The sequence below is a fragment of the Podarcis melisellensis genome (assembly GCF_964234715.1).
Source record: "Podarcis melisellensis genome assembly, chromosome: 5".
NCBI classification, from domain to species: Eukaryota; Metazoa; Chordata; class Lepidosauria; order Squamata; family Lacertidae; genus Podarcis; species Podarcis melisellensis.
Window position 1 is genome coordinate 7,937,297 of NC_138537.1, and position 27,465 is coordinate 7,964,761.

The following is a 27,465-nucleotide window of genomic DNA, read 5'->3' on the forward strand; positions in this document are numbered from 1 at the left end:
CTAGCAGTTCCAAAGCACGTCAAAGTGCAAGTAGATAAATAGGTACCGCTCCGGCGGGAAGGTAAATAGTGTTTCCATGCACTGCTCTGGTTTGCCAGAAGCGGCTTAGTCATGCTGGCCACATGACCCGGAAGCTCCCTTGGCCAATAAAGGGAGATGAGTGCTGCAACCCCAGCGTCGGTCATGACTGGACCCAATGATCAGGGGTCCCTTTACCTTTATATATATATGAGAGAATGAAATGGTAAAAGTATTATTATTATTATTATTATTATTATTATTATTATTATTATTGAAGAGGACACCCCTATTTTCATCAGAGAAACGTTGGAGGGTATTTTACCTGGAAATGCCACTGGGGAATGAATCTGCAACCTTCTGCACCCAGGACGGGTGCTCTGCTGCTGAAGCACAGCCGCATCCTGCCCTGCTGACCCCACATTGAGCAATAGGCTTGTTGAGATGACCTTCATGGTCCCCTCCATGACTCTGCTTCAGGCTGATGGGTTGCGGCACCCCTGAAGAGCTTTGTGCAAGGGCCACAGGGTGGGAAGCGGCCGTGTCTCAGCCGGGGAGTGTGAGGTGGGCCTTGTGAGAGTAGCAGAGCATCCCTGTCTCTCTCTCTCTCCCTCGCTCCTTGGAAGCCACTGCCACAGGGTCACGGGCCTCTGTTCGTTCCTCACTCCCGCTTCCTAATTATAGGCTTTTCCGTGTTGGCAGTAAACAGAACCACCTCGCCTCGCCTCCCAGAAAGCGCCGCTGCCTTCATTAAGCTGTCCGTCGGCATCGCTCACACTTGGCTGGCCCAGGCAAGGCTGGCACATTCAAAGAGGGCTGGGAAGAAGGACACCTCTCTCACGCACGTCACCCTGGCATGGGCTGAACTGAGATTTCCCTGCTTCCATTTTGAAAGGTTTCTTTAATCGCTCCCTCGCCTGGCCTCTGCTCTCCACCCGCAGATAAAACCGTCTATGTCTCTCTGCGCTGCCATACCAACCGAGCCAACCAATCCATCGCATTTTGATTGGGACATATTCAAGGACACCTCTGGTAGCCCCTTATCGGAGCACAGGAGGAGCAGCCCTTTTTCTCGTGCACAACAGCCCTTTGAGGTTGGTCTCTGCATCAGGCCTATTTGGACAGAGGTTAGCAGGTCGGTGTGCCCTGAGGCAAGCGCAAGACCAGCACGGCATGCGCTGAATCAGGACAGCTCTGTCCACACACTCAAGGTGTTGGCTGGATTGTGCTTTGGCCCTAATCCAGGTCAAGTGGTCTTGTGAATGGAGTTCAGGATCTATTTTTATTTTCTATATTAACAAACCTCTTAGCTATATTCCTGACAGAAAACAACAATACAGTGCATTGCGAGGGTTCTGAATGTTTCACACACATTATTCTCAATAGTGTTGATTAGGTCGAGCCAAGTGTGTGCACATGTGTATGTGACAGCCAAATATTTTCTTCCCAAATGTCCTGGGCAAGGCTTGCACAGCCAAGTGTTTCCTTCCCCATACAAAGAACCAATACAGAATGTTTGCAGGTTGGCGACTTGACTCAAAACAGCCTTCAGAATGGGCCACCCTTGAGATCCTGACCGATACAAGTGGGTCCGGCAACAAAATGTTGCAGCGTGGAATGCTGCCGTTCCGTGTCGTGGGGGCCATCTCAAATGGTCGTTGGCCAAACACATTGGGCATAGCCCTGATGACATCTTTACTCCAAGTGATATGAGGGATGGACCAAAGATTGGGGAGGGGTGTGTTCAATGCACTCCTTTGTGTGTTCAATGCACCACTCGAGAGCCAGTGTGGTGTAGTGGTTAAGAGCGGTGGACTCGTAATCTGGGGAACCGGGTTCGATTCCCTGCTCCTCCACATGCAGCTGCTGGGTGACCTTGGGCCAGTCACACTTCTCTGAAGTCTCTCAGCCTCATTCACCTCACAGAGTGTTTGTTGTGGGGGAGGAAGGGAAAGGAGAATGTTAGCAGCTTTGAGACTCCTGAAGGGGAGTGAAAGGAGGGGTATCAAATCCAAACTCTTCTTCTTCTTCTTCTTTGTTGTGGCCAGGCCTGTAGAGTTTGGGCTAGTATCAGCAGTTCCCCCTCCGTAAGGATGGTACGGCCCATTTGGATGGCCCACTCTTGGAGACTGATGGAACCAGGTGTGGACCTGGATGCTTTGAGGGGATTTTCCAGTAGGGTATGCTGATGAACCAGTCCAAGCCCTGGTCTCGTTATGGAATGGAAAAGATGAAATGGGTGGTTGGCACGATCGTTCTTGAGCATCCTCCCGGGCATCGTGAAGCCCAAGTAGCTCTTTGGTGTTCTGGGAAGCTTCAGGGTTTTGACCTTCCTTCCTTGGAGGTTTTTAAGCAAAGTGCATAACTGCACTTTGCCCAGTCCCTCACTACTGTCTCTGGGGCCTTGCAAAACCCACCCGGTCCTCTCCCCTGTGCTCTACAGCACAGATGGTATTGGCTGAGAGCCGAATGCAAGTACATTCCAAGTATCACGTTTCAACCACATCTCTCCCCTTGCCATTGAAGGGGGGGGGGGGCAGCGGGACCAGAACGGTCATGGCAATCAGGAACAGTTGCAGTCCTCAAACCACCATGCAGCCTCCTTCAAAGGGGCATGAACAAAAGAGAGAGAGAGAGAGAGAGAGAGAGAGAGAGAGAGAGAGAGAGAGAGAGAGAGAGATTATAGATAGAGACAGAGAAATAAAATAGGTAGATGGATTAGTAGATACATTGCATTTTGAGCTTCCCACATGATTGCACTTCCTAACACCTGGATGCAAACACACACACACACACACACACCCCGCCAGCATTTTTTAAATGCACTGGACAGAGCAAAACAGTGTCTCCCGCTTTCGTTGTGTGGCTCTTGCAAGGCGAGCTAGCCGGGGCATGAATGTCAGTGCCCTGGACAAACAAATGGCCCTGCTCAGCCATGTGCAGGCACAGCGACAGCAGGAGCCCATTAGCCAAACTGGAAACAAACTGGCCCTTTCGCCGCGCAGCCATTCCGAATCCCTCGGAGGCCCATAATGCCCCAAACGATCCCATAAATCAGGCAGGGAGCCAGATGGGGCCTCTTCCCCCAGCAGCCTTTGCCCGAGATGTGCCTCTTTATCAGCTCGACGTGGTTAACCCCCTCTGCTCTGGGCTCTCGAGCTTAGACCGGCTGCCCTATATGTCTCTTGGTAAGGAGGCAGGGGAGAGGATTTCACAGCCGTGGGGTAAGGTCTGCCACCATCGCAAGGGGAGAAAGGACAGGTAGCTCATCAACTGTAACATGGAGCTGTGAACCCATTTCATCTGATCGCTGCTGCTCTTATTTCATTTTAACTTTTTAATTTGGAAACCCTGGTCCCAGGTAACCATTGCGCTGGAGCAGACCCTCCAAATATCCCTATTTTCCAGGGACATCCCTGATTTAGGAGAAGCCATGCCGGTTTCTGATTTGATCCCAGAATGTCCCACTTTTCCTTAGGATATCCCTGTTTTCATTGGAAAAACGTTGGAGGGTTTAGAGTTATCCCACTCCCAAGCTGTCTGAATCCTGTACTGTATAGGGAAGTTTAATGTTTTATTATGTTTTCATATATGTTGGAAGCTGCCCAGAGTGGCTGGGGCAACCCAGTAAGATGTGTGGGGTATAAATAGTACAATTATCATTATGGAATGGGACGTCCCTATTTTCATTCGAGAAATGTAGCAGGGATTCATTAGTGCTTTCATCTTCAATAGGTTCCAGAATATCCCCAGCAGTGAGTACAGATCTACCTTGGACAATGTGCCCAAGGAAACCAGTCAATCCGCCTAATGGTTTTGAGGCTCTGCTAATTTTACTGTGCCTACAGGTTGCCCATAGGCACCAGGTTGGCCACTGTAAGAACAGGATGCTGGGCTAGATTGGCCTGATCCTGCAGGGCTCATCTCTCTTCTCCTTGCAAGCCTTCATAGGAGCAGTGTTTGCCACTTCTACTCTAGAGGCTGGAGTGGAAAGAGAGACGGTGTGGTGTAGAGGTTAGAGTGTCAGACTGAGATGTGAGAGAGCAGGGTTCGAATCCCGGCTTGGCCACGAAACTCACTGGGTGACCTTGGGCCTGCTGCTTTCTCTCAGCTTCATGGTGTTGTAGTGGGGACAAAATGAGGAGGGGGCAGACCATGCACTCCTTGTGATATGTGTGACAGAGAGAGAGAGAATAAATAGCAAAATAAAATGGAGGTTCTCGTTAGCTGTTATCAAACCCCTGAGCTCGGTGGAGGCAGCAAATATGATTAATTGATACGGAAGGGATACAGAGGCAAAGTGACAGCCACAAATCAAATCTCCCCAGCTGCAGCCTTGTTATCCCAATTAGACTGCCTTTTCCTTCTCGCTCCTTGAAATTCTTCTCCTCCCTCCCTTCTGGCTCGTGTTGGTGTTCTGTCCTTTCTGGAGATGGTGAGCCTTTCAGGATAACATGTTCCCTTTTGCTAAATCCCCCTTTGCGCTCCTCTGGGTCAAAACCAGGCCTTGATGTGGGAGCAGGAGCGTCAGCAAACTTTAAAGGTGGCTTAGGACAGCTTAGATATGGGCTCCAAGGGGTGTGTGTTTGTGTATGGGGTGCCCTTGGGATTCTAAACTGCTCTGTGTGTGTGTTGTGTGCTTGTGTACAGTTGTGGCGCTGAGGATTACATCTGAAGGAACGTTTCAGTTTGCTGAGCTCCATAACAGAAATGTGGCACTGAATCAAGGCAGCCTGAGTCGTTCCTCCCCAACCCATTTGCACCTTTCTGCAAAATGGAGGTGGAGTTGTACTTTGCAGGTATGTCAGAGCAAGTGAAGCACTGCCCCACAAAGCTCAGCTTGGATTCCTCCAAGCCCAGCTGCTTTCTTACTTGCGAGTAGCCCAGAGGATGGCTGTGATGCAGAGTTACTGCTATTCCAACCATAGGGAGCACTGAGTCCAACTGAGGTGGTCAGTCATGCCGATGTTGTAGACCAGGGTTTCCCAAACCTGGGTCTCCAACTGTTTTTGGAGTACAATTCCCATCAGCCTTGACCACTGCTAGCTTGGGATTATGGGAGTTGTAGTCCAAAAACAGCTGGAGAGCCAAGTTTGGGAATCACTGTTTTAGGCTGTTCTTGTCTGCAACAAAATTGTTCCTCTGTTATGCATGCATTGGACCTGGCTTCTTCTCTCAAATAATCTGGCAGTGGCCTTGGCTGTCAACTTCCTCCTCCTTTGTCCCAGTGCTGCCCTTGTAGACCTCAGCAGGGAGGAGGTTGATAAGGACAAAACTAGAGTTAGATCAGTCCACCTGTCATTGCCTCTGGCTCCACCTGTGGTTCGGCTATCTGCCTTCCACCTGACCAGTCCCAGTGGCCACTAGGCACCCCGGCGGAGGCTCTAGCTGAGGCCGATGTTTGCATTCTGTGAAACTCAGGTGGAGAGAAGCCACTCCCCTTCTCCCTTTAATCCCAAAGCCTTGGCAAGGCTGGCTCAAGGTCTTTTGCTGCCCAAGAAGAAGGAAAAGATGGCGCCTGCCATTCCACCCAAAGCCGGATTGGCAGATGATTCTTACTTCAACATTGGACTGGACAACATCCAGCACCACTTCTGAGGGCAGCTGGCTGGCTTGAGAAAAGGGATGGCAGAGATTTCAGAAGAAAATGAAGTGGAAGCAGCTGATGTTTGGTTATGTCTGGAATGGAGATCAACCCAGTGATTGCGATCCGTGTTCACCGCTGTTGCTGCTTCCAGCCCACAATGAGTCCTAACTGATTACGTTCTACCACCCCCATTTGCATTGAAACGAATTGAGTAATGGCAATCTAAATTTTGTGCTATTAATTATGTAAGTTATGTGATATTGCCATAGCGGACAGCGAGATAAATAGCATAGTTCTGGGTGGAAGGTGGCCTGCAGTGGAATGGAAACAGCAACGAATAGGCAGAAGAACAGAATGCCTTCTTACATCTCGGCTTAGGAGGCGCAGGGCTGACTGCGGTGGAGCATACAGTTCTACCCTCCAACACCTCTCCATCCCCCAGCAGCTGACACCCGAGGCAGTGAGGCTGCCTCAGTTGGCCCAGTGGCAAGGGCCAGTCCTCAGCAACATAGGGACATAGGAAATTGCCTTATATCAGGTCACACCGTTGGGCCATCAAATTCACCTACAAGAATAAATTCCATACGCAAAAGCATGAGCTGCAGTTTTTCTCTGTTATGCCCAATCCGCTCCATACTGCTGAATGTGGGGCTAAGCCACTCGACGTCTGCAAAGCCAGCTGAATTGATTTGTGGGTGCCGCACCCATCTCGCCATGAGGCACGATTGGAAAGTTGTAAAACAGGACGTGCAAATTAAGCACGTCGTCCTGGAGTTCACGTGTTATGTCCTGAGATGCAGCAGTCTGATTGGTCCTAGAACAATAGGATTCAGAATGCAGCAGTCTGATTGGTCCTAGAACAATAGGATCCAGAATGCAGCAGTCTGATTGGTCCACAGGAGCTACCCAATCCAGCTCCAGGTGGAAGTGAATCCGCAACCTGATTGGCCTACAGGAGAATCCCGGAATTAGCCAATCACGTGGGGCCCATTGTGTAAATAATGTATATAAAGCATACATTCTGGAGGAACATCCATTCTTCCTCACCACTATGAGCTGAAAAAAGAACATGAAATCCACTCTCGACTCTGAGTATATTTCATCACGAGATGTGCAATGTGAGCACTTGTCAAATGAAGCCTATCATATAATACAACTCTCCCTCCCTCCCTCCCCCATCCCATAATTGCATCCAGCGAGGATGAAGTGAAAGTGGGAAGGAAATCCCAAACCTTCCAGGATCCAACGCTTCATATAAACAGGAGCATTGTTTACACAAGCTCCCAGTGGCCTGGAGAGAAGAGGCAGCAGAGTTGGAATCCCAGATATCTGACATAACTATGGACTGCCAGGTAATGCGGGGATAATCTAAAACACAATGTATGGGGAATCAGAGCTATTACTTCACAATAGCATTCCACCCCCAGCATTTCACAGGTAAAAATATAGTCTTAGAACTGGAGGATGTGAGAACAGGATGCTGACCTAGACAGGCAACTGGCTTGATCCAGCATGGCTATTCTGATGCTCTTATACATACACCTTATCTGGCTGAGAGCTCCATCACCACATCTGCAGAAGTGCAAATTTCAGAGGATAGCGGTGGTTTGGCTCACATATTAAGAACCCAAGCCAAGCTCGCTGGATCAGGCCAGTGGCCCTTCTCATCCAGCACCCTCTTCTCACAGTGGCCAACCGGAAGCCTGCAAAGAAGGCACAGCTGCAGCAGCTCATTGTTTTGGAAGGTATGAATTAGGTATGGTCCTGTTAAGATTCAGACTGAGCCAGATTTCTCTCCCATCTCCACAGGAGTAGCATAGTTGTGGTTCTCAGCTAGTGGTATTTGGAGGAAACTGCCTCTGACATTGGTGGCAGAACATAGCTATTGGTAGCCTTAGAAATCATAGAATTGTAGAGTTGGAAGGGACCCCAAGGGTCATCTAAGGTAAAAGGTAAAGGATCCCTGGACGGTTAAGTCTGGTCAAAGGCCACTATGGGGTCCAGCGCTCATCTCACTTTCAGACCAAGGGAGCCAGCGTTTGTCTACAGACAGCTTTCCGGGTCGTGTGGCCAGCATGACTAAACCACTTCTGGTGCAATGGAACACCATGATGGAAGCCAGAGCACCCGGAAACACTGTTTACCTTCCCACTGTAAAAGGTAAAGGAACCCCTGACCATTAGGTCCAGTCGTGACCGACTTTGGGGTTGTGGCACTCATCTCGCTTTACTGGCTGAGGGAGCTGGCGTACAGCTTCTGGGTCATGTGGCCAGCATGACTAAGCTGCTTCTGGCGAACCAGAGCAGCGCATGGAAACGCTGCTTACCTTCCTGCCGGAGCGGTACCTATTTATCTACTTGCACTTTGATGTGCTTTCGAACTGCTAGGTTGGCAGGAGTCCCACTGTAGTGGTACCTATTTACCATATTTTTTGCACCATAACACTCACTTTTTTTCCTCCTAGAAAGTAAGGGGAAATGTCTGTGCGTGTTATGGAGGGAATGCCTACAGGTGGCATTTTCCTCCTCTAAAAACTACGTGCGTGTTATGGTCGGGTGCGTGTTATAGAGCGAAAAATACGGTGATCTACTTGCGCTGGTATGCTTTCAAGCTGCTAGGTTGGCAGAAGCTGGGACAGAGGAATGTGAGCTCACCCTGTCACACGGATTTGAACCTCCAACCTTCTGATCAGCCAGCCCAAGAGACAGTGATTTAGACCACAGTGGACTAGGATCATCTAATCTAACCCCCTGCAATGCAGGAATCACAGCTAAAGCATCCATGACACATGGGCATCCAACCTCAGCTTTAAAACCTCCAAGGAAGAAGAGTCCACCACCTTCTGAGGGTGGCAGTTCTTCTCTCCTGTTGAACAATTCTTACGGTCCGGAAGTTCTCCCTGGTGTTTAGTTGGAATCTCCTTTCTTGTAACTTGAAGCCATTGGTTCAGGTTCTATCCTTCCAAGCAGCAGGAGACAAGCTTGTTCCATCTTCCATATGACAGCCCATCAGCTATTTGAAGATGGCTATCATATCTCCTCTCAGTCTCCTCTTCTCCAGGCTAAACATTCCCAACTCCCTCAACCGTTCCTCATCAGGCTTGGTTTCCAGACCCTTGATCCCCTTGGTCGCCCTCCTCTGCACACCTTCCAGCTTGCCAACATCCATTTTAACCTGTGCTACCCAGAACTTGACAAAGGACTCCAGATGGAGCCTTATCGCCCTTGACTTTGTCCAATCCCTTTTTAAAGGCACCCAAGCTGGGGCCATCACTACATCTTGTAGGATTGAATTCCATCTATGCCCTCTGGGAAGAAGCACTTTCTCTCCACGTGAATTCCCTTCCCAAAGCATTTCACGCCATTGAAGCGAAGACAGCAACAAAGACACCATGCAAGGGACTTAAGCAGAGCCGAGCTCCACCTGGAACTCAGCATCGGAATTATTTTTAATCCCAGTCCTGGAGTTTATAAAGTAAAATATTCAAAGACACCACTGCAGGGAGCCACATGATCGCAAACCCACAAACACTTGGGAGCAGAAGGAAGAACCCTGGCATATCTTGGTTTATTTTTTAAAAGAAAATAGCCACCAACTTAAATTATTGCAGAAGAATTAAGATGCAAACGACACATTCTGCAACAGCACTTCTTAGGATGCAGCCATTAAAATTTTCTATATTAAAAAAAACACCGCACTGCACATGAGAAACTAGCATGTCAGGGATTTCTAGCCTACCCTTCTCCCTGACACATTAGCTCTCTACATGTGGGGTTTTGAAGGTGTGTGTTTTTTTAAAGGTGGGCATTCAAATATGTGATTCCTCCCCATGCATTCCAAAGTGGCATGCATGATTTTGTTGAACGTGTGATTTGATTTGTTTGTCCTAGGTCTGTGCAGCAGGTGGGCAACTCTTTGCTTTTTCGAACGCTTTCTGTCCTGTCCTATCTACCTTTGCACATCTGATGGCTTTTCTGCCTCCAGGATGCCCAGGGCTGGGCTGGCTTCAGCCACCCCCACCTATGATATTGGGAGCAGAAACACTGCATTGCATGACCACCCGGATGCCTGGGCTGGATTTCCTTTTGCAGCTTCAGCTCTCGAGGACTTTGCCCTCTGGCGTTTCCTATTCTCGGTGAGTGCGGCATGTCCAAGGCATTATTCAGTGAACTCTGCCACTCTCCCCAGCCTTTTCACAGATTTACAAGTAATGAAACATGCTCAGATTCTGCCAACACAGCACTTCTCCCCTGCATATGTACCAAGGTTGCCTCTGAGCACAGTTTTGTAAGGGGAAGTGCTGCGGACAGGACAGAGTCACTGCAAAGCTCTCCCAAGTTTGGAATGGTTTTCTCTCTCTCTCTCTCTCTCTCTCTCTCTCTCTCTCTCTCTCTCTCTCTCTCTCTCTCTCTCTCTCTCTCTCTCTCTCTCTCTCTCTCCTGCCCCATTGCCCTGCAGCCCCACCCCAGTGTGACCAAGAAATGGGTCCCATGCAAGTGGGCGTGGAAAAAAACCACACAGGTAGCAGGTTTAGCACCCTAAATGCAGTGATGCCCCCCATAACTTTTCCCCATATAAGCAAATGTTTGCAATTCATTAATACTGGGAAAAGTAAAATGCACCTCTTGGGGATAAAGCTGCAGTGAGAGCAAGGGATGGCCTTACCTATAATAACACGGCATTAACAGAGGGGAGAAACAGGCAGGAGAATATTACGTCCCCTAATCTGGACACTGTATTTCTGTTGATGCAGCCTAGAATAGCATTAGCTGTTTTTGTTGCTGCATCACACGGTTGACTCATGTTAAACTTGTGGTGTACTAAGACCCCTAGATCCTTTTCACGTGTACTGCTGTCAAGCCAGTCTTGCTTATAATTCGTGCCTGGCTTGTAAAACAAAACAAAACAAAACAAGGTGACCATGCACAAATAGCTCAGACATATGTAGACACTCTATGCCAGAGGTTGTCTGATGCGAGAATATCTTGATTGGGTCAGAACTGCTGCTCTCTGTTAAGTTGTGGGTGAACATATCAGACGACACAGCGATTCTCCAAACAGCTCTTGTTTATTCACAGGTCAGAACAGAACTGAACTAAAAGGTTCAGCCATCCTGCTTATATAGAGCTCCACTAGAACGCAACAGTAACCATTTTCTGTAACTATCCAATCACTGAACGTCACTTTCGATCCCTTATTTGCATATGTGGATCTGAACTATCTACAGTATCCCCCTGCTGGCCCAGGGTGAGAACTTCAGTACATAACAGTCTCCATTTATATGTCCATTTGCCGATTCCTCCTCCATCACTGGTTGAACCAGAGTTGACTGCCATGAAATGTTTAGTCCCCAGCACATTGGAAGACCAGCTACGAATCACAGTGAATGATCAAATAATCTTTGGATCTGGAACAAAAAAAAAATTGTAGGTAGCTCTCAGTGTCAGGATCTGGCCTCTGCAATGATGTGGAAGACTCAGAAAGTTCCAACAAATACTGGGGTCACTCTAGACAAATATGTCGGGGGGGTGTGTGTCTTTGGTTGTCTCTTCAGCTCAACTCTGCAGCTCAAAAAGCCATTTGAGCATTTTGCTTCAATAAAACAAAATAAGATTCTAAATGTGGTGTGTTCAAAAGTGCAACCATTTATTTTAATCATTGGATTACCGAGTCTACAGCAATGCATTAAACCAAGGAGACACTGATAATAAGATGAGACTCACTTTTCAATATGCATTTGGAGAATTCCTGTGATATTTTTTCTCCTGGGCTGTTCGCTGCAGTGCTAGAAAGATTAATCTATAATTCCTCGGAGATGCCATGATAATGCGGGAAGCCTAGCACAATATCTCCCCATCTCCCTCTCGGGAGAAAAGAGCAGCAGCCATTTCAGGACTTCTTTGATGAGCAGGTAACGTATTTTGAAGCCCACTTTAATATATATAAAAAAACCTGAATAAGAGTGGCACATGCGTTTGGCGAGTTTTGAATCTTTTCTCCACATAACTTCTCCTCTAATTTTAGCTTCAGGATGATGCAGAGGGTATTTTGAACTTACACACATGCAAACTGAGTTAATGTAAGCCGCAACGTGGCATAGGATGAAAATGCAGGTGCCTGGGCTCCTGAAGGGGAGATTTTGTTTTCTCCATATTAGTTACAGCTTGTCATTTGGCCTGAGCAAGACAAACCACAATCCCAGATGACATGCCAAGCCAAACCAAACCATGACTTTTCCTTGGTAGTGCAGCAGCAAGAGTGAGGGAAGGGATGCAGGAGCCAATATTTCTTCTCATTTTCCCAACGAGCCTTGGTTTGGCTTTGTGTAAGGTGTGAATTAGATCATCAGACCCTCCAAGTGTTCCTATTTTCCAGGGATATCTCTGATTTAGAGAAACCATACCAGTTTTTGATTCCATCCCAGAATCTCCCACTTTTCTTTAGGGTGTCCCTAATTCCACTGGAGAAATATTGTAGAGTATGGAGTTATCCGACCCCTGAGCCGTCTAAAGGCAATCCTGTATAAGGAAGTTTTTTGTAATGTTTAATGCTTTATTATGTTTTCATGTTTATTGGAAGCTGGCCAGAGTTGCTAGGGCAACCCAGTCAGATGTGTGGGGTATAAACAGTAAAAGTATCATTATGGAATGGGACATCTCTATTTTCATCAGAGAAATGTTGGAGGGTATGGATCCATTATAATGAATTGGCATCCCTGAAGGGTAACTGCCTCTTTCCTCAGGACAAAGCAGCAAATGATTTCTGTGGTGAAATGACATACATCCTGGAAGCCAGGTGGCCATTTTGAGGGCCAGCTCCCAGACAGCAGCCATATTGGGCCTGCCTTCTTCAACCCAAGCCTTGGTCACGCTCTTAGAGTTATCGCATCGGGAGCCATTTTGCAAACACAAAAAGCGGTCCCATTAACTCCCGGGGTGTGTGTGTGTGTGTGTGAAGTTGCCGAGGTCTGGCCTGCGGCAGTATGTGCGATTTTTCCTCAGAGGCAACGGCAAGACCATTGACAAAGATTGCTCTTGCGTGTCCCACTCTAAATAAATGTGAGTTTGTCACTGTCAGTTGCGTTTCCCAGAGCCCGGGCAAGTGGGACGTTGTGCGTCTCTCTCTCTCTGTTGTTGTTTTTAATCATATGGTTAATTACCATTCCAGCTGCTGTGTACTGGGGATCCCTGGGGTCAGGCGCTGACAAAGAGCACTTTCCCCTCTCCAAGGATGGAGTCCAGATGGCGGCTTGGTTCCAGCAACACATTATAACCTCGTAAGCAGCAGAGCCCTGGAGATAGGAGCAGGAGAGGCCTGGCCCGGCTGGCTGGAGAGCCTCCATTGTGCTCCACGGGGCCCGGAGACCGTCTCGCACGTCCCCACGGCGTCCTGTGGGGTTTGCACCACCAGGCTTGGGAGGGGAGAGGCTTAGCGCGAGGCCGGTCTGCTCCTGGAAAAGCAGGAATTAGGGGGACCGCCTGGTCCCGAGGAACTCGAGATTAGAGCCGTGCAGAGAAGTAGAGAGAGAGAGAAAATGATTAAGAAGGAAACATTAATTAATCCTCTTTGCTGGTGACTGAGTCCTTTGGTGGGAGTTGCCTGACTCACAGCCAAGTAACAGATCACAAAGCGTTCTTAGGACTCCGCTTGCTGACTGCAGTAGCTTAATCCCCATTGATTTCCGCAAGCGCTTGCTAGGAGGGAGCCAGAATCCAAGGTCACTGTAGGAAGAACCCCATATTCCACGTCCTAGAAGGCTGGGGGAGGAAATGAAGGTGGGACAGCCGGTCCATGCTACAGGCTGTGAGGGTTGAGAAGTTCAGGCACACTGAGCTAGCCTTTTGCACTTAGCGTATTGAAATATACTCGGAGTTGAGTGTGGATTTCATGCTCTTTATTCAGCTCATAGTAGTGAGGAATGAAGGTTTCCCCAAAATATCTGCTTTATATACATTATTTACACAATGGGCCCCACGTGATTGGCTAATTCCGGGATTCTCCTGTAGGCCAATCAGGTTACAGATTCACTTCCACCTGGAGCTGGGTTGGGTAGCTCCTGTGGACCAATCAGACTGCTGCATTCTGAATCCTATTGTTCTAGGACAAATCAGACTGCTGCATTTTGGATCCTATTCAACTCAGCACATAACACGTATGGAGGGCAAAGCTATCAAATAGGGTAAAGTGGGGCTACCTTTGAAGGTGACCCAGAAACTACAACTGATTCAGAATGCGGCAGCTAGACTGGTGACTGGGAGCGGCTGCCGAGACCATATAACACTTGTCCTGATCGATCTGCATTGGCTCCCAGTTCATTTCCGAGCCCAATTCAAAGTGTTGGTTCTGACCTTTAAAGCCCTAAACGGCCCTGTATCCCCGAAAGAGCGTCTCCACCCCATCATCCAGGCCGGACACTGAGGTCCAGCTCTGAGGGCCTTCTGGCGGTTCCCTTCCTGCGAGAAGAGAAGCTACAGGGAACCAGGCAGAGGGCCTTCTTGGTAGTGGCGCCCTCCCTGTGGAACGCCCTCCCACCAGATGTCAAGGAAATAAACAACTACCTGACTTTTAAGAAGACATCTGAAGACAGCCCTATTTAGGGAAGTTTTTAATTTTTGATCTTTTATTGTGTTTTTAATGTTCTTTTGGAAGCCACTCAGAGTGGCTGGGGCATAAATAAATAATTATAATTATAAAGCTATCAAGGACCACCAGATAAGATGGCCCTCCACTGTGTTACACAGTATGCCTCTGAATTCCAGCTGCTGGGAATCACAATGGAAGACAGTGAACTCAGGCAACTGCTTGGCCCCTTTCCTTAATATGCCAAATGTTAGATAAATCTCAACATTTAGATAAATTCTATCATTCACTAAATTTAAGAATTTAGTCGGGTCTGCCTCCCCACCTCACCCCGCAAACTCATAACCCTATATTTACGTGGTTGCCACCTAGTGGCCAAAAGGCAGGCATTCTCTTGAGAAACAGCCAGAAATGTGCATTAAGGAGGTCTTTGCTCTCGGGAATGTTTTCTAGAGATGGATGCTGGACAAAACACTGTGTAACAGAAACCAAGAAATAAAAACCAGTTATTCTTCATTTTGCTGATGTAATAATAATAATAACAACATTTTTTTTATTTATACACTGCCCTTCCCGGTTCAGAAAACTGGTCTCAGGGCGGCTAACAACAAATTTAAAACACTTAATTGTAATACAACATAGAAGCAGAATAAAATACAGTATAAAAACATGAATGAAAATAAAATTCAAAGTTCAAAAATCAATTTTGGGGGAAATCCATCCAATAAACATTAGATAGTCACCAGGGCTAGCTGGCTGAAATAGTCCGACTTGGGCCAGCGAGGAGACCAGAGGAGAATTAGCTGTGGGATCCCAAAGTGGGCAATCTTCATAAAAGCGGAGGTGAAAGGAAGAGAAGGGAAATAAAAGATCAGGCTGAATTCAAATTAAAGGCCAGGCGGAATAGCTCTGTCTCTCAGGCTGCATATATTATAGCACCTACCCTGTGGAACTCCCTCCCACCGCATATTGGACAGGCGACTTCTCTATTGTCTTTTTGGTGTCTGCTGAAGATTTTCCTCTTTCCACAGGCCTTATCCCATTTGGCAGCTCTCTTGGATCTGAAATGGTTTTATGTGTGGGATGTTGTTGATTTTACGGCTGTACGTGTTATTTTTATAAAATAAAACTTTCACGTATATGCAATTTTTAAATGTCTTTTTTAAAAAATATGTGCTACTGGCTTGTACATAAGTTATGTAAATTGTTTCGGGATGCATCCCGGGAAGCGATTCACAAATGAAAAAATAATTCTCGAACAGGAGGAGGATTCCTACTGTTTGGAAGAAATTAGGCTACAACTTGGAACTGCTCTTTTGGATGTTGTTGCTGCTCTCTTCCCCCTGGAGAGGGCTACATCAGTCTTGGCAATGCACAACCACGCTCATCTGTTGCTGATCATCGGTTGAGATCACCAAAGGACCCATTCCACATACGCCCTGGCCTGAGAGACTTGGGATGTCCCGCTTTCAACCCTAGATGTTGCCAACCTTTCCTCTTTCCATAAGAGCGCTGGCAACTCTTGAGTGTATAACCCCCATCTTAGGGGGAGCCTTTAATTATTTATCTTCCCCATACAACGAGCAACAATAAAATCTGCAACAGAAAAGCACCAATCCACATAATGCAATAAAAATGGTATTTGTAGTCATAGGGGAATGGCCATAACTCAATGGTAGAGTTTCTGCTTTGCGTGGAGATAGTCCCAGGTTCAATTCCTGGCAGCATCTACGGGTAGGGCTAGGAATGTTGGGGGGTATTTAAAGTGCAGTCAAACCAACAATCGACGTTTTGCTAGATGGGCACATGATGTTAGTTTCTGTTTGTTGCCACTGTGCAGCTGCTTAGAGTCACAAGACTCTGTTTACATTCCAGAGACAGTCCAGGCTGTTGGAAGTCTCACGGAAGACAGGAGGCGGATGTGATGTTTACTGGTTTCCTGTTCCTTTGTTCCTTTGTTTTGTTGCTCTCTGCTCTCACAGAGAGAGGATGTGTTTTCTGTCTGCGTAGTAAGAAATAAAGCATAGCAATGTAGCCCATACTATCTCGTCTCTTCCCTGTGCTGGAAACTCTGCTGAATGGGGAATGTGCCTGAGGCCTCATCAAAGGCTCAGGTTATTAATTATCGTCGTAGGCAATTTTGAAGGACTTGACCGGAGAAAGATGCGCTTTATGACCTCGAACGAACACGGATTCCAACACATGATAAGAGCTGAATCTCACGGAGTTTTCCTGTAAGTTTACTAGAGAGGACTGTGAGAGACACCCCCACTGTGCCCTGACAAGGGGAGGTTGTAGCTACTCTATATATTCTTCTGCCTGCCTGGGCACATGCTCTTCCTCTTTCCATCTCTTCCTGCTCTTCCCGAAAGATGTAGGAACATCTGCTTAGTCTGGTCTCCAAGCTCAGACGCCATTTTTAAGCTAGACTTAAGTATGTCTTTGTAACCGAATTGCCATTTTAAGCCTGCCTGAGCAAAGCTGCTCTATCTGTTACTCTTCAACAAGCATCCTGAGTGAGTGAATGCTATTTTTACCTTTTACAAGACTGTTTGTGCGATTATTGTTTTAAGGGAGAGTAAAGAGGGAGATACCAGGAGAATCCAGTCTGCCTTAAAGCACCCTGGATTATTTAAACTAAAAGGCTAAAACTAACCTATCTCAGCTTCCCTTTTAATATGAATATTATTAATATTAAATTATTGTTTATACGCATCTCATCTGGCTGGGTTTCACCAGCCACTCTGGGCGGCTCCCAACAGAATATTAAAAACACGATAAAACATCAAACATTAAAAGCCTCCCTAAACAGAGTTGCCTTCAGATGTCTTCTAAAAGTCAGATCGTTGTTTATTTCCTTGACATCTGATGGGAAGGCATTCCACAGGGCAGGCACCACTACCGAGAAGGCTCTGTGCCTGGTTCCCTGTAGCTTCACTTTGCACAGTGAGGGAACTGCCAGAAGGCCCTCGGCGCTGGACCTCAGTGTCTGGGCTGAATGATGGGGGGTGAAAACGCTCCTTCAGAGGAAGCCGTAATCTGCCTCCACAGTTAGAGGCAGCAATGCTTCTGAAGACCAGTGACCGGAAACCAAATATGCTCATGCACTCAGGTCCTGTTTGCTGGTTTCCCACAGGCATCCATTTGGCCACTGTGAGAACAGGATGTTGGGCTAGATGGGCCATTCATCTTTTCGCATGGCCACTCTACAAGTTAACCATATCCTGAGCATGAATTTAAGGCGACTTTCCTCCCTTACTTTACTTACCAAAAATGTATGTGCTGCTTAATAAATAAATATAATAAAATATCTCAGTAGTTTACCTAATAGTATAAAATATCTAGTAAAGAGAAACCAGCAATAAAACAGTAGACATAATAAAGATATCAAAATAGAGACGAAATCAAAACAGTTACAACAATTATTTATTATAAATAATAAAATTACACGTTCTGGGCAGGCTTGCCTAAACAAAAGAGTTTCTAGCAGAGGCTGGGAATATTAGGCGTCTGCATAGCATCAGTAAGAAAGGGATTTCAGAAAATAGGTCCTGCCACACCGAAGGATCGATTCCTTGCAAGTGCGGAACGAAATTTTGTGGTGCTTATAGCAGTGCCAGTTCTGCAGACTGAAGTGGTTGAGTTTGGCAGCTACGGGGTAAGGCGATCCTTCAAGTAAACTGGCCCAAAGTTTGCATATGGCTCTGTGGTGGGACTCTCATGAATGCATTTCGCCCTCCCTTCCCTGCTCTTATACGAACACATCTTAGTTAGCTATTTACTGAATTTATAGCCTGCCCTTCCTCCCAATGAAGCCCAGAGTGCCAAACAACAGGCCATGAAATATCTTCAAAACATCTTTAAAGCAATTCCAATGCAGATGCGACCTGGGAAAGAGCTCAACTTAAAAGCCTTTACTTGCTGAAAGCGGAAAGTCTTTTGTACGCATTGAAAAGTCAGCAGATCGGGTCCTCCCTTAAAGAGGGCACGTGTTGCGGTGAGACCTGGCAACCAAACCCTGTGTTCTGGGTGGGTAAGATTGGATAGCCACAACACCCAATTGGTAGGGCCCTTGATGCAGGGTTTAATCAGGCCAATGGGACACAGGCTAAACGGATCAAGGGGCCTATATATACCTATGCACGTGACCCAGAGCTTCCTTTTTCGGTGCATGCATCGGAACACCCACCCACCTCTCCCTACTGTTAGGGCTTGTGTGCTTGACCTTGCTATGCCGTTGTGTGTTGTCTGTCGTTGGGACAGGGGCATAGCAGGAATTTTCCCCACTTGGCTGATTGGCTGGTGCCATTTGAGTTTCGCCTGCCACATAGCAAATCGTCACAACTTGTAAGGTTGTGGATAGGCTCTGGTTCAGATGATAGGGATGGGGGAACACTCTCGCCATCCCTATGTGAAGGGTATTCTGTTAAAGGAATCCAGGGACTCAATGGTTTGGTCAACCCCTGACAGGGGGTTGTGCCCACGCCTGAGTCCAGGGGGGCATTTGGGTGGTGGAGATAGCCTGTTCCTGGCTTTCTGCTTATCCAGGTGTTCACCCTAGGTTGACCTATGCTGGACCACTGGGTCAGCGCTACCTGCAACAGTGCAGGGAGCTAGTCGAACCAGAGCCTATGCAACCACTCACTTGCTGTAATCAATAAAGTTGTGGACCAATTTTTGCCTTAAACCAAACCAAAATTTGAGTCTTGTCTGAATTTATTTAAGGGGGAGGTTTGAAGGTCTGAACACGCAAAGACGGCGCCTGTCGAATATTCAAGGGATGGGCATTTCAGAGGGTAGATTCCGCAACACTAAAGGTCCAATTCCTATATTGTTCAGAACAGATTTCCTGGTAAGATGATAGGATTTGCTGTTCTCACCAGTGTGTGTGTGTGTGTGTTTGTGTGAAGCATCTGGTAGGCAGCCATAGGGTTACGAAGATATGCTGTGGACATTTGGAAGGAAGCAGAAAGCAGGATCCAGCCTACACGTGGTTCCTTTGCAGGAACTGGCTCCAACTTCCCAGGCGGAGCTCTCCACATGAAACTTCATCAGATAGTTTGGAGCAAGAGGGTGCTAACCAGTTGGGAGGAACATGTTCCAGGTCTCTTTGGTCCTTGGCACACCTCCCTTAAGTGCAGGACCCTCTCTGATATTTGAGTCTGCCTTCTGACCCACCCTTGGCCTCTCTCCTCTTCGTACTGGCCTTGTCGCAGCTTCCACCTGGGTCCATCTACAGGCAGATGTGCCCCAGGGGCTGGTCTTCTGTACCAGGACTCCCCCATCTCCAAATCATGGCTTCTGACCCAGCATCCTGTTTCCAGTGCATCTGCTTCACATTAAGTTCTGCGTATATACAGGCCAGAGAGAGAGAGGCTGGGAAGCGATTTCTGCTCTGGCAACGAGGGCCTCCTCAGAAGAGAGCCTGAACTTCATCTTGGAAGCAGACATTGAACGATGGCAAAGGTCCAGGGTGTGTGTGGAATACAGTTGAGCAAATGGAGAGGTTATTGCTTGAGAGGGTAGCACTGCCCTCTGAGGCAGGAATGAGGAACAGCTGGTGCTGGGCTAGAACCTCCATGAAATTTGGCCATACCGGATGGGGCTCATGGGAACTGGAGTCAAAGAACATTGGGAGGGCCACAGGTTCACCACCCCAGCTCTGGAGGGCTCCCTAGATGATACCCAATAATGTCTAGTGGATGCACATTCCAGGGGAAGGTAGGTATTTGCAGGTAAGCTGCCTCAAAGGTGGTGCTTCTCAAGATACCTGATGTGGTAGACTAACAATGTAGTAGACCAACACACACGTACAGCCCAATATATATTTGGTCTCTGAAGTGTTCCCACCACAATGTTGACTGGCATTCTTAGGAACTAAAGGGCAGCGTCATGAGCCCATCAAGACAAAGTGTCCTACATTTGAACATGAGTGATGGGAGTACCGCATATAAGGAGCAGAGATGGGGAAGTGAAGGCTTTTGTTCTTGCCTGAGCCAATAATAATAATAATAATAATAATAATAATAATAATAATAATAATAATAATTTATTTATACCCCGCCCATCTGACTGAGTTTCCCCAGCCACTCTGGGCGGCTTCCAATCAAGTGTTTAAAAAAAATACAGCATTAAATATTAAAAACTTCTCTAAACAGGGCTGCCTTCAAATGTCTTTTAAAGAGAAAATAGCTGCTTATTTCCTTCACATCTGAAGGGAGGGCATTCCACAGGGTGGGAGCCACTACCAAGAAGGCCCTCTGTCTGGTTCCCTGTAACCTCACTTCTCGCAGGGAGGGAACCGCCAGAAGGCCCTCAGCGCTGGATCTCAGTGTCCGGGTAGAACGATTGAGGTGGAGATGCTCCTTCAGGTATACAGGACTGAGGCCATTTAGGACTTTAAATGCCAGGTAGAAACTATGCCTGGGAAACGGATCAGGTGCTTGATGGGCATTGACTTAGATAGGTTATTGTACTTCTCAGTCAAATGAGGACAATAAGTTTCCTTTCAGTGCCCAGGTACACTTCCTCTGCTGTGCTTGCAAAGAGAACACGCTCGTTGCTCAGCCCCCTGTAGAGCAAATGTGAAGGTGTTCGAGGGCATGCACAGAGTGCTTTTGTCACAATATAGCTTCTCTATACTGAATTGATCCCTCTTTCTCAGTATTGCTGATTGCCCTGACTCTAAACTTTCAGGTCAGGGACAATCCTAGCATTCCCTGCAGATATTGGGGACTGAACCTGAGACCTTCTTCATGCAGAGTGGATTGTCAACCACTATGCTATGGAGAGGTGGGAGTTCTCCCTTGGAATCGGAAGTGGCTAACAATGCGACCCACCCCCCTCTCGCCTCCAACCGAAGAGAACAGATTCACGCTCCTTCCCCAGCTTCGGGGGTAGCAGCCAGCCCCCAGACCATACAACCCACACCTTGGCCTTGGGGCGACTGTAAGGAAGCGATGACCTTCCCCGCAGAAGTTCCTTCCCACAAGGAACTGGCACAGGAGCTACTCAAACCTTCTGCACAGTCAATGCCACTGTCCGGACAGCAGGAGCAGAACAATGAAGGGATTTATTAGGCCCCGGTAGAGCTGGTGGGGAGGGCGGCTGGAGAACCGGAGGCCTTGGCGAGTCCATAAATCTCCGCATTTTTTCCCACTGACTCCGACCGTCTCCTGTGGCATCAATAAATTCTGATGACAGCTCTTAACATGCTACAGTGCTTCTCTCATGCAGCACATTCATTTATTAAAGGAATCAAAGGGACCCGGGTGACAGCTTCATGTCACCCCACTGTACTGCATTGATTACGGCCTGCCCCCCCCTGCAGCCCCCGCGCCTCCAGGGTTTTCGGGAAGCTGTGCCCCAGGGCAACATTCTCCCTCCGTGGGCCACAAGGGCACACAATGGGGCAGGATCTCGGCGGGCTTAATTTACTTCAGATTTCCTGAGCCGAGTTGACCGCCTCTGGAACCTGCAGTAGCTCTCTCAGCAAGCTACTGGCCGAAGCAGTGAATTGGCAGGGAGATTTTTGAGCATCTAAAGATTTCTTAGACACCTCTAGGTCATCCTTGCAACAGAGGCGGCTAAACATGCTTTGTCAATCACCCTTGGTCAACTTTCTGTCGGTGTGTGTGGGTGCAGCCGCCCCAAAAGCGACTTCCCTGCATCTTTCTCTGTTCAAGAAGGCAGTTGCAATCTGAAAAATGAAACTGGGGAGTCAGGTCATGCAGCTCTCGGTTTAAGCACGGTCTTCCTCATGCTGAGTTGAGTTTGAAGTAAAAGTGGGGGGAAAGAATCACAGAGCCTTGCTTGAAGAGTAATGCAGACCATTCAATTGTCCCTATTTTCCAGGACAGTCCCGGATTTACAGAAGCCGTCCCGGTTTTTTATTTGTTCCTGGAATGTCCCGCTTTTCCTTAGGATGTCCCTATTTTCATCAGAGAAATGCTGGAAGGGATGGAGTTATGCATCCCTCGAGCCAAGGAGATAAGTAACTATACAGCCTTGAGAAGACATCTGCATAGGGAACCTCCCTGCATAGGGAAGTTTGTGAAATATATATGTTGGAAGCTGCTCAGAGTGGCTGGGGAAACCTGGTCAAATGGGCTGGGTACATAGCTGTCAACTTTCAGATTTGAAAATGAGGGATCAGGAGCCTCACCTGTCCCGGGGACAGTTTATGAGATATCTAACAATCCGGGATAGCAGCGGGAAACAGTGGGAAACGGCGCAGGAATAAGGGATTTTCCCACAAAAAAAGGGAAGGTTGACAGCTATGGCAGGGTATAAATAAAATTAATAAATTAATTAAATAGGTCATCTGAGAAATGTTGGAGGGTATGGTGTAATATCCTGAGCCTTAGTGGTCTCCCTGAATGCTGCTAGTTAGGGCAACGATTCGCAGGAAAAGTTGCACATACAGGTTTTTTGGTCTTGCATACAGGAAGGGTAACCTGGGAAAAATGACAACATGTGATGCTCCTTCTGAGTGAGTGTGAGCCGCCTGACACCATCTTACCATCTCAAACAAGATTTCCCAGCAATTGCGGGTGGGGTTTCAGTGCTTGGAGGCTGTCTTGACCCCTCCCCATAATTAAATGACGCGGACTCCACCATGCAAAAGAAAGAGCATAAATCACACACGTTACGCAGGATTTCTAAAAGCTGCAAAACAAAGTTTCTTGGCATGGAATCCAAGGTTGCCTTGGTGCAGGATTATCCCCCCCTTTTTTTTCTTTTAAATATATCTTTCTTAGCATGGTGGTGTCTCTACAGAGCCCTGATCGCTTCCCACACAAAAAGCCTCACCACTGCAAATTTATCACGCTTCCGGCCTCCATCTGTTTAGTTACAGTACAAATCGCAGCAGGGACAGGAGACCCCCAACCCCTCCCCCCTGTCCCTGGGGCCATATATTGCCACCTCCCTGGGTCTGCAGGAATTGCCCTTTGAAAAGATCTGGCAAGACCGAAGAGAGAGTTTATGACTCTTGATGGCTCCATGGCGACGGTGGGACTTGACTGGCAGGCATTGGGCTTGGCATTCCAGCAGGCAGGCAAAGAGAGCTAAAATGGGGTGGCGTGGGGCAGAAGCTTGGAAAGGAGCGACCTTCCTCTGCCTGTGGGTCCCTTTGAGGCTACAGAGGCGGCTTGGCAGATCTGGCACCTAGCCTGGCACTTCCCAGCTGGCATGAGGCATTCTCCGGCCTGGCTCACCCAAGCTTCCCAGATGCCATGAGGTCTGCAAGCCACGGTCGAGGGAGGCTGCCCGCTGCCCTGCCATATGCTGGTGCCGCTGCGAGATCACTGCCAAATCCGTCCCCAAGGCTGGCCGGGGCCCAAGCCCGTAAATCAAAGACATCCTTGGCCTCCAGCCCTGGAGCCCGGGGTCCAGGGAGAGGGGGTGTGGTAGCAGCGCTGGAGAACGCCAAGCTTCCCAGGAAAACAGGTCTGTCTGAAATGCTGACTCCCAGCCCTGGGCTCCTTGTCTGAGCGCTGGTCCATTCAGCCGTCTGCAGGGCTGGTTTGCAAAGGGTGCCAGCACAACACTTTGGAGAAGCAGAGCTGGGGCCTGGGGCATCTGCTGGTGAGAACAGCCTGGATAGGGGAGCCAAAGATCCTAAAAGTGTCCCTATTTCCCAGGGACAATCCTGGATGTACAGAAGGCGTCCCACTTTCTGATTTGATCCCAGAGCGTCCCGTTTTTCCTTAGGACGTCCCCATTTTCACCAGAGAAATGTTGGAGGGTATGGAGTTATGCAACCTCCAAGCCAAGGAGATAAGTAACTATGCAACCTTTAGAAGACATCTGAAGGCAGCCCTGTATAGGGATGGGTTTTTTAAAATAATAATAATAATAATAATAATAATAATAATAATAATAATAGTTTATATATATATACATATACATGTTGGAAGCCACCCAGAATGGTTGGGGCAACCCAGTCAGATGGGAGGGGTCTAAATAATAAAATTATAATTAATATGGAATTGGACACCCCTATTTTCATCAGAGAAATGTTGGAGGATGCAATGGGGACTCCCTGAGAACAGCAGCTTGCTCACTACAATGGCCCTGATGTCATGGCACTAGTTTCTCTATCTTCATTGCTGCTTCTTTTCCTGACCTGCACTTTATCAAACCAGGTCATCCATTCTTCAGGTCCCAGCAGTCCAATGTGACACTTGGCTTTGTCTGATTGTCTTCCATTACGGGGTATCTGAGAAGCTGCTCTCAGCCAAGCTCAAGGTTCACTTAATCCAAGGATGGGCTACCTGCAGCCCTGCAGATGTTCTCAGGCTCCCATCAGCCCCAGGTAGCAGGGCCAATGGCCAGGGATGATGGGAGTTGTAGGTGGGCAATGTCTGGGGAGCTTCCTTGTTCAAGCTTGGGGATAGACAATGCGGTGCCCTCCAGCCGTTTTGAAACATACCTCCCATCACTCCTGACTCTTGACCATGCTGGATGGACCTGATGAATAGACTCCCGACCTGGCAGGGGTTCTGAACATTGGCTTATCTATGTTCCTCCCTCCCTCCCTCCCTCCCTCCCTCCCTCCCTCCCTTCCTTCCTTCCTTCCTTCCTCTTTGCATTTAGAGAATGCCCTTCGAACGTTGGGATAGCAAACTTTTTCAGCAGGGGGCCGGTCCACTGTCCCTCAGACCTTGTGGGGTGCTGGACTATATTTTGAGGGGGGGGGGGCGGAAATGAATGAATTCCTATGCCCTACAAATAACCCAGAGATGCATTTTAAATAAAAGGACACATTCTACTTATGTAAAAATACCAGGCAGGCCCCACAAATAACCCAGAGATGCATTTTAAATAAAAGGACACATTCTACTCATGTAAAAACACGCTGATTGCCGAACCGTCCGCGGGCCAGATTTAGAAGGCGATTGAGCCAGATCTGGCCCCCGGGCCTTAGTTTGCCCACCCATGGGATAGGGTGTGTTGCTTCAGTTGCCATTTTCAGCTTGCCTTGGCTCGCAGAAGTTAAATCTCCAATGACAGCAACATCGGGGCTTGCCTTGCCCGTCGCGTCAGACTGTCTGTCGGTGTCTCCCCCAGTCCTAACTGCACACGTCTGGGACTGAGTTGGGGATTTCCTGTACGGTTCCATGGATTAAAAACCATTCTTGTACGCTACTTGAAAACTGTAAACTGCCTTGAGTGCCTTGGCAGAAAGGAGATATATAAATGCAACACACAAACAAACAAATCCCGTATATACAAACAGGCAAAAACAAGTGTATACACACAAACACGCCACTTAAGAAAGAGTTTCATATGTAAAAGCAGTTTCATGTCCAATGAAGATACAAATTAGGGTGAAGACATCCACATTTGAAAAACTTGTTGAAAGAGGAAGGTGCTTTGAGAGTAACGGATTTTGCCAGCCCTTAAGGGAGCTAAGAGACCTATGCTTTGAGCCTGGAAGGACAAACATCATGGATTATGCAATGGTCAGAGGACCTCACTGCCATTGCTACCTCAAAAGGTCTTTTGTATAAATGTCAATTTCGTTTGGATACCCATCAGAACCTTTGGATGGCACATATAGACTTGTGTGTTTAAACAGAGCTGGTTGCCTTGATGGTCATTGTGAGCTGGTGTTTCCTTTTTCTTCGGTTTCCCCATTTCTACTTTTACGGTCACTGCGTTGGATATTCTCATGGGGTGCGGGGAGTCCTCAGATGTTTTCTTTCCAGAGAAATGTGGCTCAGCCTTGCCCTGGAATGTATCAAATGCTCCCCTGCACCACCTGCACATTTTAGGGCATGCCTGGGGAAAACCTCCCAAATATGGCCCTCCAGGGCCCTCTGTTTGGACCTCAGGCGCTTCCCCAAGCCACACCTGCTCCTCTGTTCCATTCCACTCACCTGAGTGCTTGTGCCTGGCTGGAATTTGTCTGCAAATTGTGAAGAAGCCTCTTGCCTGCCTGGAAGAAGGATGGAGGGGTGTGTGGCCCCTGGATTATGGAACAATGTGGCCCTCAGGTTGCTGTAGCAGGAAGTGAGGAGGAGAAAAGTAGCTGTTTCCTGGAGATTATTTGCTATTTATTATCCTTCCCCACTAAACTCAGTATTCCCCAGAAACAGTCTGCAAACCGCTGAACTCGTTCACATGGTAGGATTGCTGGCTAAATAAGGAAATACCGTAATGATGTGGTTGTTTTGCTTCCAGGCATTTAAAAACTAAACCTGCACACCACTGAATAGGCAGATTGTGTGCTGTGCTCCTAGACCTGTCGGAAACAAGTGCATTCCACCCCTAGATTTGGAAATGTGGGTCTCTGCTGAAAACCACGCCACTAGGATCTTCTGCCTTGCTCCAGTGTTGTGCCATAGCTCAGTGTTGGAGCATATGCTTTGCGTGCAGAAAGTCTCGGGTTCAATACCTAGCAATTCTAGGTAGGGGCAGGAAAGACTCTATGCCCAAAATCCTGGAGAGCTGCCCAGCAAATATACACTTGGGGCTGGCAAGATGTAAGCCAGGGAAGTGGAGAGGCAATGAGGACATGCCTACTGATAGCGAATGGTGAGCTGAAACGGGGACCATCTTTCGTAGGGATGAGGACCGCCATATATTGCTGGACTCCCCAGCAGGAGCCCCAGCCAGCATGCCCAATGGTCAGAGATTGGTTCCTGACGCCTGGTCAACCAGGTGTCCTTTCCCCCTTCTTCTTTCAGAACTGTAGGCAAGGACAGACCCAATTTCTGGAATGCTGTGTCCGGTTCTGGGCTACCCAATTTAAGAAGGATGTTGATCAGCTGGAACGTGTGAAGAAGAAGGCAACCAAGATGGTGAAGGGTCTGGAAACCAAGCCTTATGAGCAACGGTTGAAGGAGCTGGATATGTTTAGCCTGGAAAAGAGGAGACTGAGAGGAGATATGATAGATGCCTTCAAATATCTGAAGGGCTGTCCCATGGAAGATGGAGCGAGCTTTTTTCCATCTGGTCCAGATGGTAGGACTTCAACCCATGGCTTCAAGTTACAAGAAAGATTCTGACTAAACACTGAGATGAACTTTCTGACAGTACGAGCTGTTTGATAGTGGAGCAGTCTCCCTCGGGAGGTGGTGGACTCTCCTTCCTTGGAGGTTTTGGAGCAGAGGTTGGATGGCCATCTGTCATGGATGCTTTAGCTGAGATTCCTGCATTGCAACAGGCTGTGATTCTGTACAGCTTCTGGAGATCATTTGGCTCTATAAGCTGCCTTCAGTCTGAGGACTCTTTCCCCGTGCCAAACTTAAAAGCAAGCCTTGATCCTCTCT

At 47.9% G+C, this 27,465-nt stretch overlaps 1 long non-coding RNA gene across 1 annotated transcript in view; it reads right to left on the reverse strand.

Moving 5' to 3' along the window:
• LOC309370053 overlaps positions 1-25,130 on the reverse strand; it is a 394,628-nt gene extending 369,498 nt beyond the window's left edge. Inside the window, exon 1 of the long non-coding RNA XR_014168394.1 lies at positions 25,046-25,130. This is a non-coding gene — a long non-coding RNA (uncharacterized lncRNA). The remainder of the gene's footprint in view (positions 1-25,045) is intronic.
• Between the last annotated feature and the right edge of the window lie 2,335 nt (positions 25,131-27,465).